This window comes from Gossypium arboreum, chromosome 11 (assembly GCF_025698485.1).
Source record: "Gossypium arboreum isolate Shixiya-1 chromosome 11, ASM2569848v2, whole genome shotgun sequence".
NCBI classification, from domain to species: Eukaryota; Viridiplantae; Streptophyta; class Magnoliopsida; order Malvales; family Malvaceae; genus Gossypium; species Gossypium arboreum.
In genome coordinates, this window is record NC_069080.1 from 69,978,780 (window position 1) to 69,992,335 (window position 13,556).

General features: G+C 36.4%; 1 pseudogene; it reads right to left on the reverse strand.

The window, feature by feature from the left end:
- Nucleotides 1-3,103: 3,103 nt before the first annotated feature.
- Nucleotides 3,104-7,743, reverse strand: LOC128283886 (uncharacterized; annotated as a pseudogene).
- Between the last annotated feature and the right edge of the window lie 5,813 nt (nt 7,744-13,556).

A 13,556-nucleotide genomic window follows, 5' to 3' on the forward strand; every position in this document is an offset into this window, starting at 1 on the left:
TAGTCTACTTGCATATTTGCATATATTTAATAATAATCTTGTGTCAACTAATTATTCTATTTTTTTATTTAATTGTTTTGTTTTCAAAATTTTTTATTTGAGTTGAAAGAAGAAAAACATGAATTGTAATTTTGACTTAGAAAAGAGAATATTCATTACCAGCTTAAATAATCAATGTTGATATTTCACATGGGAATGGATATTCAAATCTTATATTTTACATGGTTATGATTTAAGTCCTTCATTATAATATCTTATTTTATTGATATTTTTATATTTAATCTAGTTTTTATTATTTATTTTAGTTTTGATTCTAAATTTTTATTTTTATTTTAATATTTAAGATAACTTGAGTTCTAACTTTTCGATTTTAATTGTGTTATTAATTTATTATTTTAAATTCTAAATTTAAATTCATTAATTTTTGTATTTAGTTTTAAAGTTAAAATTTTAATAGAAAATTTAATTTGATAATGAATTTTAATAGAAAATTTTTATATTTATATCATGGATATTATTCTTCTCAATATTTTGATAATGAATTTTAAATTTTTATATTTTTCATGACCTTTATAATATTTTATAATATATATATATATATATATATATATATATATATATATATTTGAATTTCATGACATTCAATGTCCATCAACTTTGATAGCTCATCTCAAGATCCGGGCTAGGCGATTGAGCTCTGAATATTGAAGTTTCATCATCAAGTTCAACTTTTGGTTCCATTGGTTCCACCTCATCAGGGATTTCAGCCGATTGCATTGGCTCGATCTTTGTGGGATCTTCTTCCTCTTCTTTGAGATCCTCACTTTCTTCAATTCACTATTGTAGAACAAAATCTCCATCTATTCGATAGAGGTCCCAATCTGTGATTGTGTCCTGCCTATAGCCTGTCTTCTTTACGTTTACAAGAATTTTAGCTTTCAAGCACAGAATTGTTATAGTAAAGGGAAAGTAGGGTAGGCCAGAAAGTCTAACAGAACAGTTCCGCATTTCTCTTAGGATGATTTTTCCCACATCAATGGTCTTTCCAGTTAAAATCAAGTATAATAAGACCATTTACTCTAATGAAATTGTAGTTCCATGTGAACTTGGCATAAGGCTAAATCAGATGAAATAGAATCATAACTTTGCGAGTGGTGTCAGATATTCTCTTCGACAAGTGTAGATTCCTTACTTTGACACAGTCCACTTAGAACCTGGAACTGTAAGTTCCTCAAGAAGTTCTTGCAAATTTTTAGGCACTATATTGCTCATCAAGGAAGAATAATCATCATTTTCGAAATCAGGCAATTCAAAGAACTCATTAATAGTGTTTGAAGTTATTGGTACCTTGATTCCGTGAACTGGAACTTCTGTCAACTCGCTTGAGGTTAAATTTGCATAGAATTCACGCACTAACTCCTCATACACACTAGGTCTCTTCTCACAAAACAATTCCCAATTGAGGGCTTCAGAAACTTGACGAATACGTGCCATAAAGTCTTTGTAGTTGTTCTCTTTCAATGTAAAGCCTTTCTTTGGATGCATCTGTTGATTTTTGAAGATACTCTCGTATTTTGCTTTGGCTTCTTCACAATGGAGCTTGTTTTATGTTTCATCAATTTGGGCGCAGACACGAGTTCTCTTGCGAGGCATGATTAACCTGAACAAAAGATGGTAAAATTTATTCTCTCAAAAATTTAATTAACAAAAATTATTAATAATTCAATAAATTGAAAAATTAATTATTAGAATAAAATTAAAATTTAAGAGAAAATTTGGTCTTACCACATTTTTCGTAAAAATTTAAAAGCTCCTAAAGAAAATAATTATGAAACAAAAGTTGGCAAATAAGAATAGATTGGGGGGTTTTTGGCTAAGGATACATGAAAGGGTGGTGTGGGTAATCGAGTTGATGCCGCACGAATGTTGGGCAGCAAGCGGATGCATCGAGTAAGGCCAAGGATGGACACAACCTGGTGGGAGCAGCTACACGACAACAGGCAGCAATGGGGCGTGCAGGTTGGGGCTGGATTCAGCATGGGATGTGCGGATCCTTGCAAGCAAGCCTGTCGAGCACTGGAGTTAAAGCTGGTGTGGCGCCAAGGAGCAAGCCAGGCTATCTGCTGGTGCTGGATGGTCGCACACCGTACGCGTGAGCTGCTGCTGGCCGAATGAGCCTGTTGGCTAGGGGTTTGCAACACTTAAAGGTTTGGGTGTTTTGGGTTTTGAGAGATAAATGATGGAGTAGATTGGTGGTATTTATAATGAGGGAAATAGGAGTCAAAATAGAGTTATTAGAAAATTTTAATAATTAAAAATTCTAAGTCCTAATTCTACTTAAAGTTAATAACAATTAATAATTAATGAAATACATATTAAATTATTAATTGTGTTAATTTATTAAGATAAAAACTTATCAAATAAAATATGATTAAATTAAAACTAATCCTAACTTTATATAAAGTTGATAATAATTAATATATATATTATAATGGATATAATTATATATTAATAATTATCATCTTTTTATTAAACTAAAAGCATTTATTCTAAAAGCCTTTTGAAAATATTTACAAAAAGAGGCATCTAATTTTTATTATTTACAAAAAGAGCAACGAAATTTTAAAAATAATTCAATTAAGTCCCCAAACTTAATGAAAATTTGAAATTGAGTTGCAATTTAAAACTTGGATCAAAATTGACCATTTTATTTGAAAAACCAAAAATTTAATTTTATTTAGGAAATAATTTCTCGGAAGATTTTGTTAAAATCAATTCCTAGGAAAGATTGGAGGGGTCACAAGTGGTCCCACTTAAGCTCCAATCTCATAGACAAAATTTATTTAAACATACTAATCCCGAAAATATACCCTAAATCATTTATTAAAAAGGAACATAAGAAAATTTAAACATCTAATAAAATGAACGAAATTTGATTCCGTTCAGTCTTATCTCCCCAGTAATATTTCAAACGCTGAGCATTAACTTGAAAATTACCTCTCTTACCTTAGAGTTGAACAACTCCATACAGATAGACGCGATGAATCGTAAATGGACCGGACCAACGTGATTTTAGTTTACCTGGAAAGAACCTTAATTTGGAATTAAATAACAAGACTTTGTGACCTACTTCAAATTCTCGAACTCGAATGTGCTTGTCATGCCATTTCTTAAGTCTCTCCTTGAGTAATTTGGCATTTTCGTATGAGAACATTCAGAATTCCTCCAGCTCATTAAGTTGTTGGAGCATCTATTTCTCTTTAGCAAGCTTAAGATTGAAGTTGAGTTGTCGAAGGGCCCCTTAAGCTTTTTGCTCAACTCCAAAGGTAGATGATAGGCTTTCCCAAAGACCAACATGTAGGGTGACATCCCTAAAGGTGTCTTGTATGCTGTTTTGTAAGCCCATAAAGCATCATCCAATCTTTTGAACCAATCTCGTCGATTCGGGCAAACTACCTTCTCAAGTATGCCTTTAATCTCCTTATTTGCCAGTTCAGCTTGTCCATTCGTTTGCGGATGGTAAGCTGTAGCGACCTTGTGTTTCACTTCATGTTTATCTAATAACCATTTCAACCACTTGTTCACAAAATGGGACCCTTCATTGCTGATAATAGCTCTTGGGGTTCCAAACCTTGTAAATACGTGTTTCTGCAAAAACTTCATCACAACCCTAGCATCATTTGTCGGATAAGCTTTAGCCTTGACCCACTTAGACACATAGTCTACTGCTACCAATATATACTTATGACCAAAGGACGAAGGGAAAGGACCAAGAAAGTCAATACCCCATACATTGAACAATTCTACCTCAATGATATTTGTTCGAGGCATCTCATTTCTGTTGGTGACATTTCCAACCCTTTGACATCGATCACAACTCTTTATGTAAGCATATGCGTCCTTGAATATTGTTGGCTAAAACAATCCGGCTTACAATACTTTGGCCACAGTGCGAGTACCTCCGAAGTGTCCCCTACTTGGAGCTGAGTGACAATGATATAGAATCTTATGTACTTCATCTTCTGCCACGTATCTTCTAGTCATTTGATTTGCACACTTCTTAAACAAGTACAGTTCTTCCCAGAAATAGTACTTCACATCGTGAAGAAACTTTTTCTTTTGATGATACGTCTTATCAATCGGAATCAAACTAGAAGCTAAAAGGTTAGCAATATCAGCAAACCAAGGGATATTATGGACATGATTTACCTTTAGTATGTGTTCATCTGGAAACATCTCTCGAATTGGTATAAGAGAAGAGTTCCCTTCTTACGGCTCCAATCTAGACAAGTGGTCTGCTACTTGATTTTCTACTCCCTTTCGATCTTGAATTTCTAGATCGAACTCTTGAAGTAGAAGTACCCAATGGACTAGTCTCGGCTTAGCATCTTTTTTGGCAAGTGAATACTTAATTGTCGAGTGGTCCGTATAGACAGTCACTTTGGTACCTGTAAGATAAGATTGAAACTTGTCAAAAGCAAACACAATAGCAAGTAACTCTTTTTCTGTTACTGTATAATTCAGTTGAGCTCCTGTCAGAGTTTGACTTGCGTAGTAGATGGGATATAAACATTGTTCCTTCGCTGACCCATGACAGCTCCTATTGCGAAGTCACTTGCGTCACACATCAATTCAAATGGCAAATCCCAGTCTGGTGTGAGGATTATGGGTGCCGAAACTAGTCGACTCTTCAAATCATTGAAAGTTCTTAAGCATTCTTCATCAAATTTGAACGTCATGTCCTTATCCAATAATTTGCAGAAGGGTTTGGAAATTTTGGAGAAGTCCTTGATGAATCTTCGATAGAAACTGACGTGACCCAAAAAGCTCCTAACACCCTTTACAAAATGATGGAGGTGTGAGTTTCTCAATAACATCTACCTTTGCTTTATCAACTTCTATTCCATGTCTTGTTATCCGGTGCCCTAGAACAATACCTTCTTGTACCGTGAAATGGCACTTTTCCCAGTTGAGTACGAGGTTTGTTTCTTCGCATCGCCTTAATACCTTAGCTAGATAGCCTAAGCAATCATCATATGTATCTCCAAATACGGAAAAATCATCCAGAAAGACTTCCAAATATTTCTCAACCATGGCAGTAAAAATAAACATCATACATCTTTGAAATGTAGCAGGTGCATTACATAAACCAAATGGCATTCGTCTAAATGTGAATGTACTATACGGGCAGGTGAATGTTGTCTTGTGTTGATCTTTTGGTGCTACTATAATCTGATTATACCTTGAGTATCCATCAAGAAATAGTAATAGTCTCTCCCTGCGAGCCTATCTAGCATCTGGTCCAAAAAAGGTAAAGGAAAGTGATCTTTCCTAGTCGCCTTGTTTAGCTTCTAGTAATAGATGCAAATTCTCCATCCCATAACCATTCTAGTCGGTATCAAATTGTTATTCTCGTTTTTAATGACCGTGATACCTCTTTTCTTTCGCATACACTGGACCGGACTTACCCATGAACTGTTTGAGATAGGGTAGATTATAACCGCATCTAACCACTTGATAATTTCTTTCTTGACTACATCCTTCATGATGGGGTTCAGTCTTCGTTGTCCATCAATCGTTCCTTTTTCGCCATCTTCATGGATAATCTTGTGCAAGCATACAGATGGAAAAATACAGCGAATATTGGCTATGGTCCATCTGATAGCCTTCTTGAATTGTTTCAACACCAGGATGAGTTTTTCATCTTGCTCACTAGTTAATTTTGCTAAAACAATCACAGGCAAATTAGAAGCGTTACCTAAATAAACATATTTTAAATGTGAAGGTAGTACCTTGAGTTCTAATTTAGGTGGCTCATTGATTGACGCTTTTGGTTGGGCATGACCCCTTTTCTCTAATTTCTAAGATTCAAAATGGGATTTCGGATTAAATCCCCTTAGATTAGCTTTTAACAATGCTAAGTATTCATCTTTCTCTTCCTCATTTTGAGGATCTAATGTCAAAATTTGTTCCAACGGATCCTCAACATAGTTGAGCTCCTTCTCCACTATTAAATATTCTAAATCAGATATTGTAGAACAATCATCAATTGTGTTAGGAAATCACATAAACTTAAAAACATTAAATGTTACCTGATCATCCAGAGCATGCATAGCAAGCTTGCCCTTCTGCACATCGATAAGGGTCCTTCCGGTTGCTAAGAACGGTCTTCCTAAGATAATTGACACTTCTTTATCTGTTTCAAAGTCTAGAATAACAAAATCATTAGAGATGATAAATTTATCTACACGTACCAATACATCCTCAATTTTTCCATCTGGATATGCTAAGGACCGATCTGCTAATTGAAGTGTAACAGTAGTAGGCCTAACTTCACCTATCCCCCACTTCCTAAATATTGACATAGGCATCAAGTTAATAATCATACCTAAGTCACATAATGCCTTACCATAATATGTTGTTCCAATGTTACAAGGGATGGGAACACATCCAGAATCCTTCAACTTTGGGGCTACCGTCTCAAATTCTCCAAGTCTTTATTTTTTGGACAGGATATCTGTAACATCCTGAAATAGGGCCTAGTCAGAATAGTGATTTTGGGACCACAAATTTGACATCAAAATATTTATTTTATGGTTATTATGAGGCCTAGAATATGAGTATATGCATGTGTTAAAGTTTGATGAAGAAATTCTTTGAGTAAGGTGTTCAATTGGAAATTAGGGACTAAATTGAATAAATTGCAAAACTTGAATTCTAGAAGAAATTTGTATGAAATTGATTTGGGTTATGAATTAGAAGGTCTTGGAGAGTAATTTTCCCAATTTCTAAATTTTTGGACAAAAATGGGCTTGCATGGATGAAATTTTAAAGAAAGGGCATGATGGCATTTGGGCATTTTGGTCATTTGGCTTTTTAATGAAATAAAATGGGAAAAATCAAGCCAAAATCAGCCATCTTCTTCCCCATAGCTGTCGAAATTCTCTTGTCACCATAGCTAGGTTTTCAAACATTTCAAGCTCAATAGTAAGTGCTCCCAAGCCACGTTTTTAATGTTCTTTGTATTTTTGGAATCCCGGTAGTTTGTTCTCTTCATTTCTACCCATATTTCATGCTAGGGTTCATGTTTAAAAATTCACCTATGCATGAGTTGCTTGTATTTTGATGGATTATGGAAGAATATGAAAGTTGAATGTGTGGTAAACATATTTTCCTAGGTGATTTTCATGAAAAACCCTTGTAGGGACCATTTTGCAAAAGTTTTAAAATGTGTGGTAGAAATGAGAAAATAATGGGAAATGTGGGCTACCATAAGAGCGAAAAGTGTTCGACTGGGCTTGGGTAATTTAGAAAGTGCATGTGTTTCATTAGACGAGCCTAGGGACTAAATCATAAAAATGTCAAAGTTTAGGGGCAAAACGATCATTTGGACTGGGGGTGAGAATTAGACTTGTAATGTGTAATGTGGGGTATTAATGATATAATTTTGTTGTTATAGACCCCGAGGAATAAATTTTGAAAGTCAATCGAGAAAAACGGAAGGTTTCGGAATAACCAAAACACAGCTCCGAAACAAATACCAGGTAAGTTCGAATAACACAAGTAAACTTGCAGTATGCATAATTGTATGGTTTATGAACGTATGATAACTACATATCTTGATAGTATGAATATTCATGAAATACATTCTTAATAAAGAATTATGGTTAAAAGTCTTGGTTGAGGTTGAAAAAGGGAATTAGATGGGTAACCTGTAATTACAGGTGATTTGAGATCCTTCATGTGTTGCAGTAAGGATTTAGCCCGGACGGGTATTCCGTTGATCTCAATTATATTAAGGATCTAGCTCGGACGGGTGTTCCTTTGAATGATCAAGCCTCTCAAAGAATATGTGTGCATTATGGATTTAGCCCAGATGGGTAATCCAATTAGGGTCTGAAATTTAGCCTGGACTGGTAATTTAGATCCAAGATCATTAAGAGTGTTTGTCGTGATAAGGGATTTTGTAACGCCTCAAATTTTGGGCCTAGATGAATTCGGCTTTGGGCTTTGGGTCTCATAAAATTTTTAAGTGAGCACGAAAATGACAAATGACATGTTGGCTTTAAGGGTTTAAGGAATTTGAAGTGTCTAGGTATGTTGGAGAAGTTCTGGGTTCGAGTTTTGTGGTGGAGGAATTTTAATTTAATTATTAAAATAACCAGGGTTGGGAGTAGTTGGGCTTTTAAATAAATATAGGGGAAAATGACATAAAAAAACCTTGTGGAGGAGTGGCTAAGTGACGCCACTTAGATTGTAGGGAGGTGGCGTTAATAGCTAGCAAGATAATTCGGACTTTTTTTTTAAGCATTTAAGTTTTTATTTCTTTTTAAGTGTGTTCAGACCAGGTTGTAATAAGGTTTTCATTATGTTATTATTACTTGAATTATTATTATTATTTTCAATGTAATTACGAGAAGTTGAACATGGATTTCTTAAATTATAGTATGTTTTCTACGTTTCCGCAACTAAGTTTTTTTTTTTAAAAAAAAAATCAAATGTTTTAAACAAAGCTTTCGTAACTGAAAGGTTTTTTTAGTTAATTAGGGTTTCTTTTATTTTAAGAAGGGTTTTCAATGAAAACACGATTTTCGCCAAAACACTTCAATGTGACACACCGAATTTGGCCATAACGCCTGGGCCGGGTTTGGGGTGTTATATTTAGTGGTATCAAAGCCTAGGTTACAAAACTCGAGCTATGAAGTGGGTCTTATTACTTGGTTTCTTTTTGTGTTTAAATTTTTTTTGATCGAATTACAATGTTTTTGGAGAAAGGGGAAGTCTTACTGAGCGGCACACCGAGTCTCCGACGTCGAACCAAGTAAGTTCTTTTATTCTTGAACCCGTTTAAATTATTATACAATAGATAGTTAGAAGGCCACTTTAGACGATTATGTTAGAATGGAACTGAAGCCCGTAGGATCCTGAAACTGTAGAGGATTTACGAAAACAACTCTCTCTTTAAATACTTCCATAAAACATTGGGTTAATTATTGAAACTAACTAAAACTTCATAAAATTTTTAATCCAAAAAATATGTGAATCGACGATGAGTACTAGGAGAGGTACGAGGGCTGTGGCCGAGGCCGCGGAAGTGTTAGGGCTGAATTGTCAGCGTCAGGCCATATGCCCAATGTTGGAGTAGAAGAGGCTCCGACCTCACCCGTGGCTGTGAATGGACAGTACAATCGGGTCGCGGGGGATAATGCATTATCGAGGCAATGCTAAGGATTTTGGAGAGGGTCGTTGGGCCCAATAATGGCACGAGAAATTAGGGGTCCATTCCGGAGCGACTTCGATCAAATGGGGCTAAGATCTTTAAGGGCATGGTTGGTGTGGCTCCTAACGTGGCTGAATACTGGTTGGAGGCCACTGAAAGGATAATGAAGGACTTAGATTGTTCACCGGAACAAAAGCTAAAAGGAGCAGTGTCACTGCTTAGGGCAGAAGCTTACCAGTGGTGGCTGACAGTGAAAGAGGGCACTCAATCCGAGTAGGTCACTTGGGAGTTCTTTAAAGCTGCGTTCCAAGGAAAGTATGTAGGTGTGAGCTATGTGGATGTTAGAAGGAAGGAGTTCCTGAACTTGACCTAGGTAAACAAATGTATGTTTGAGTATGAGGCAGAATTTCTACGCTTTAGTAGGTATGCAAGTGTTATGGTGGCAACAGACTATGAGCGTTGCGTTAGGTTTGAGGATGGACTTAGAGATTGCCTCAGGGTTTCGATAACTCCATAAAGGAAGCGAGTTTTCTCGGTGTTGGTAGAGAAAGCAAAGATAGTAGAAGAGGTAAAGCACACTGAGCTCCTAAATCGGGAAAAAAGAAAGGGGTAAGAGTAAAAGGGAGGCTGGGACTCCTGGTGTTGGATAGATACGTAGGGCTAGGGCCAGAGTTAATGGGCCAGTTAGAGCAGGGCCCCCTGCTGCTAATCCAGGGGTGCCACCTTGTGCTGATTGTGGGAGAAGCCATAAGGGCGAGTGTTAGAAGAGGACGGGAGCTTGTTTAGCCTGTGGATCTATGGTGCATAGGATCAGGAATTGGCCTAGAATATCAAGTCAGGTGCCAGTCGTGGACCGAGGTGGTGTGCAGCCACCAAGGGGTGGTCAGCAATCGCTGAGAGGCTGTGATCAGGCCAGGGGTGGAAACAGTTTGGGTCTTGGAGCACTGGGTAGAGGTGCTGGTTATGCTGAGGCGAGGCAGCCAGCTTTGGTGTATGCAGGACGTCGTCAAGAGGATGGAGACGCTCCAGAGGTGAATAATGGTATGTACTTACCCATAGTGTGCTATTTACCTTAGTTGGAATTAGAATGCGCAATGAAAGTGTGGTGTGGTAGTCTGTGTTAGTAGTTGGAAAATTCGAGGACGAAATTTCTTTTAGGGGGTAGAGTTGTAACACCCCGAATTTTGGGCCTAGATGAATTGGGCTTTGGGCTTTGGGTCTCATAAAATTTTTAAGTGAGCACGAAAATTACAAATGACATGTTGGCTTTAAGGGTTTAAGGAATTTGAAGTGTCTAGGTATGTTGGAGAAGTTTTGGGTTCGAGTTTTGTGGTGGAGGAATTTTAATTTAATTATTAAAATAACAAAGGTTGGGAGTAGTTGGGCTTTTAAATAAAGATAGGGAAAATGGCATAAAAAAGCCTTGTGGATGAGTGGCTAAGTGACGCCACTTAGGGTGTAGGGAGGTGGCATTAGTGGATAGCAAGAAGATCCGAGGTTCGAATCCTAGCTTAGTATTTTTAGGAGTTTAATTTTGGCCTTCTAGAAGGTTGGAAGTCGCGTGAAGATGGACTCTAAGAGGAGTGTTCAAAAGAGAAAATTTAGGAAATAGATTGGGTAGTTATTGGGGAGAAAAATGAGGAAATGAGAAAAGGGAAGTGATGGAGCTGAATGGGGAATTGAGGGTCAGTCAATTTGGCTGGAGGCTATAAATATGTGCTAAGTTTAGGGGTCCTAGGCTAATGTCAAATTCTTCATTTTTTTTTTAGTGTCGATTGGCTTTTCCATCTTTGCTAGCTAATTCTTTTGCCATTCTTTCTTTCCTCAGATCTCTTTTGATTTACCTTTTGGGTTAGCCAATTCCTTCTTTTACGCTTCTTCTTTAATTTGTGCCAAATAAACCTTATTCACCATATTAGTTTGGAATCCGAAAAGCCGAATCTCCCTTGGGCCGATTATTTTTTTTAGTGTAAGTACCTTATCTCTTTTTCGGCTAGTACTATTAATACCGATTACTCCCCTCCCTCACTCTTTCTAATCAACTTTGGTAGGGAATTAGTACCGGATTTCGGATTTTAGCTCTCTGCCGAATTGCTCCTTAGGTGTTTTGCGGTTTGGTAAGTACTCCTCTCTTATTGACTAAGGTTGGCCAAATGATCTTAAGTGAGATAAAGGGGTGAATTATGTTGGATGCTAGTCCTCTAGTATTTGGTTTTAATGAGGAAGATTAATGCAGATCTAAGAAGTACATGATCAAGGAAAAACTATTAGGGGTTGGTGTTCAAGGTAAGGTTAAGGTGAGGTTTCGGTTTTTTTGGGTAAAATATGTGTTAAGCATACAATTAATGGAAGGGTGATATCGTTTGTAGGTTGGTGACTAAGGGAATCGCAACACGCTTGCTTACCAGGTGTGTACTTACACTGCACACACAAGTAGATCGGCAAAAGCCAAAATGCCGAAAAGTCGAAAGTTTGGCTACGGTAGTCTTGCGAGTGCGCAAACACTTGTAAGGGGCAGACTGATAGGTTGCCTGAGGCCATGGACGATTCCATGGACTTGAGTTGTGAATAGGCCAAATGGTCCGAAATGGGCTAAATGGGCCCGATGGGTTGTTAGGCCCATATTAGGAAAAAATTGATGATTGATGTTATGTGATGGAAAATTGTATGTGAGCATAATTGTAAATGTGATTTGGGCCTAGTGGCTGTACGAATGTGATTTGGGCCTAATAGGCCACATAAATGTGAATGGGCCTAATGGGGCCATATGAAAGAGATTGGGCCTAGTGGGCCATATATATATAGGTATGTGGATTTGTCTAGGCTTTATAAAGGGGTCGATTTGGGCCTAGTATATGATGAATGCATAAAAATTAATTAAGTAATTAAAGACCATGGACAAGTCATAGGGTTAAGGTGTGGCAACGAGTATATGAATGTCTAGGATTGGATCTAGGGAAAGCTTGGTACTTAAGCTGTCTTTATGACCCACCTCCTCTTCTCTGGAATCCTACCTGGTGCATAGTATTCTTTCATCTTAGCTCACGGGATTTGTTAACTGACCAAGGTAAGTAAAAACTGTAACGCCCCCATGCCCGAGACCATCACCAGAGTCGAGCTTGAGGGGTTACCGAACATAATTTATCAATTTAAGAACTTCAAATCATTTGTTTCTACATTCACAGCTTTCTAGCTACTCGCGTCACAGTTACAAGAAAAATCATATCTCGAGTTATAAAACTCGAAATCAAGATCCGTAAATTTTCCTGAATCTAAACTCATATATCTATTTACAAATTTTTTCTAGAATTTTTATTGGGCCAATTAGTACAGTTTATTAATTAAAGTATCCCCTGTTTCGTGGTTCGACTACTCGACCTCTGTATTACTTAATCACATATATCTCTATAAAAATTTCAATGACTATGAGGTTTGTTTCTATTAAAACTAGACTCAATAAGAAATCTGTACATATAAATAAAAACTTCTAATTATTTTAGTAAATATGAATTTTTAAAGTCGTAATGGGGATCCAAAAATCACTTTAGCCCTATTTCTTAAAAGTTTAAATATCTCATAAAATATAATTTATATTCCTTTTTGTTCAATCCATATGGAAATAGACTCATTAAGATTCAATTTCATAAACTTACTCATCATTTACTTCTATTTATACTATTTTTAGTGATTTTTCAAATTCATGTCATCACTTCAAAGAATATTCTGCTTTTAAGGCAAGTTTCATCTTTCCATGAATTTTTATGAACTAGATAACTCGCTAAACTTCCATGATATCAAACATGATCTAAATTAGCCATCACAATGACTTATCAATATCAAACATTTTCTCAACCAAACATGGCCATATCATAAAATTATTTACACAAAATGGGTATATTGCTATACATGCCATACTTAAGTAGTTGTACAAGCCATTTACCAAGATAAAAGTCATTTGGATAGTGTGATCGAACCTTCGACCCGTCCCGATTCCCAAGCTGGCTTGTTCAAAAATACAGTAAATAAAGAGGAGGGAGTAAGCATAAATGCTTAGTAAGTTCATATGTAAATAACATGTAACATAACAATACAAATATACCAAACAACTTTAGCATGGTACCACCAAAACATATATCACATCTTTAAACATCATTCATCATCTTACCACCTTATCGTTGCTGTATCTATTTTCAACCCGAGGGTTAAGAACATACTTGTCCAAAGTGTGCATTTCACAACACTTACCCAAAACGTCACTTATATCTTAAGTGCTCTTCCATTAAACTAGAAATTTCACCCGTTGAACACATCGGAATATAACTCGGATACATGGATA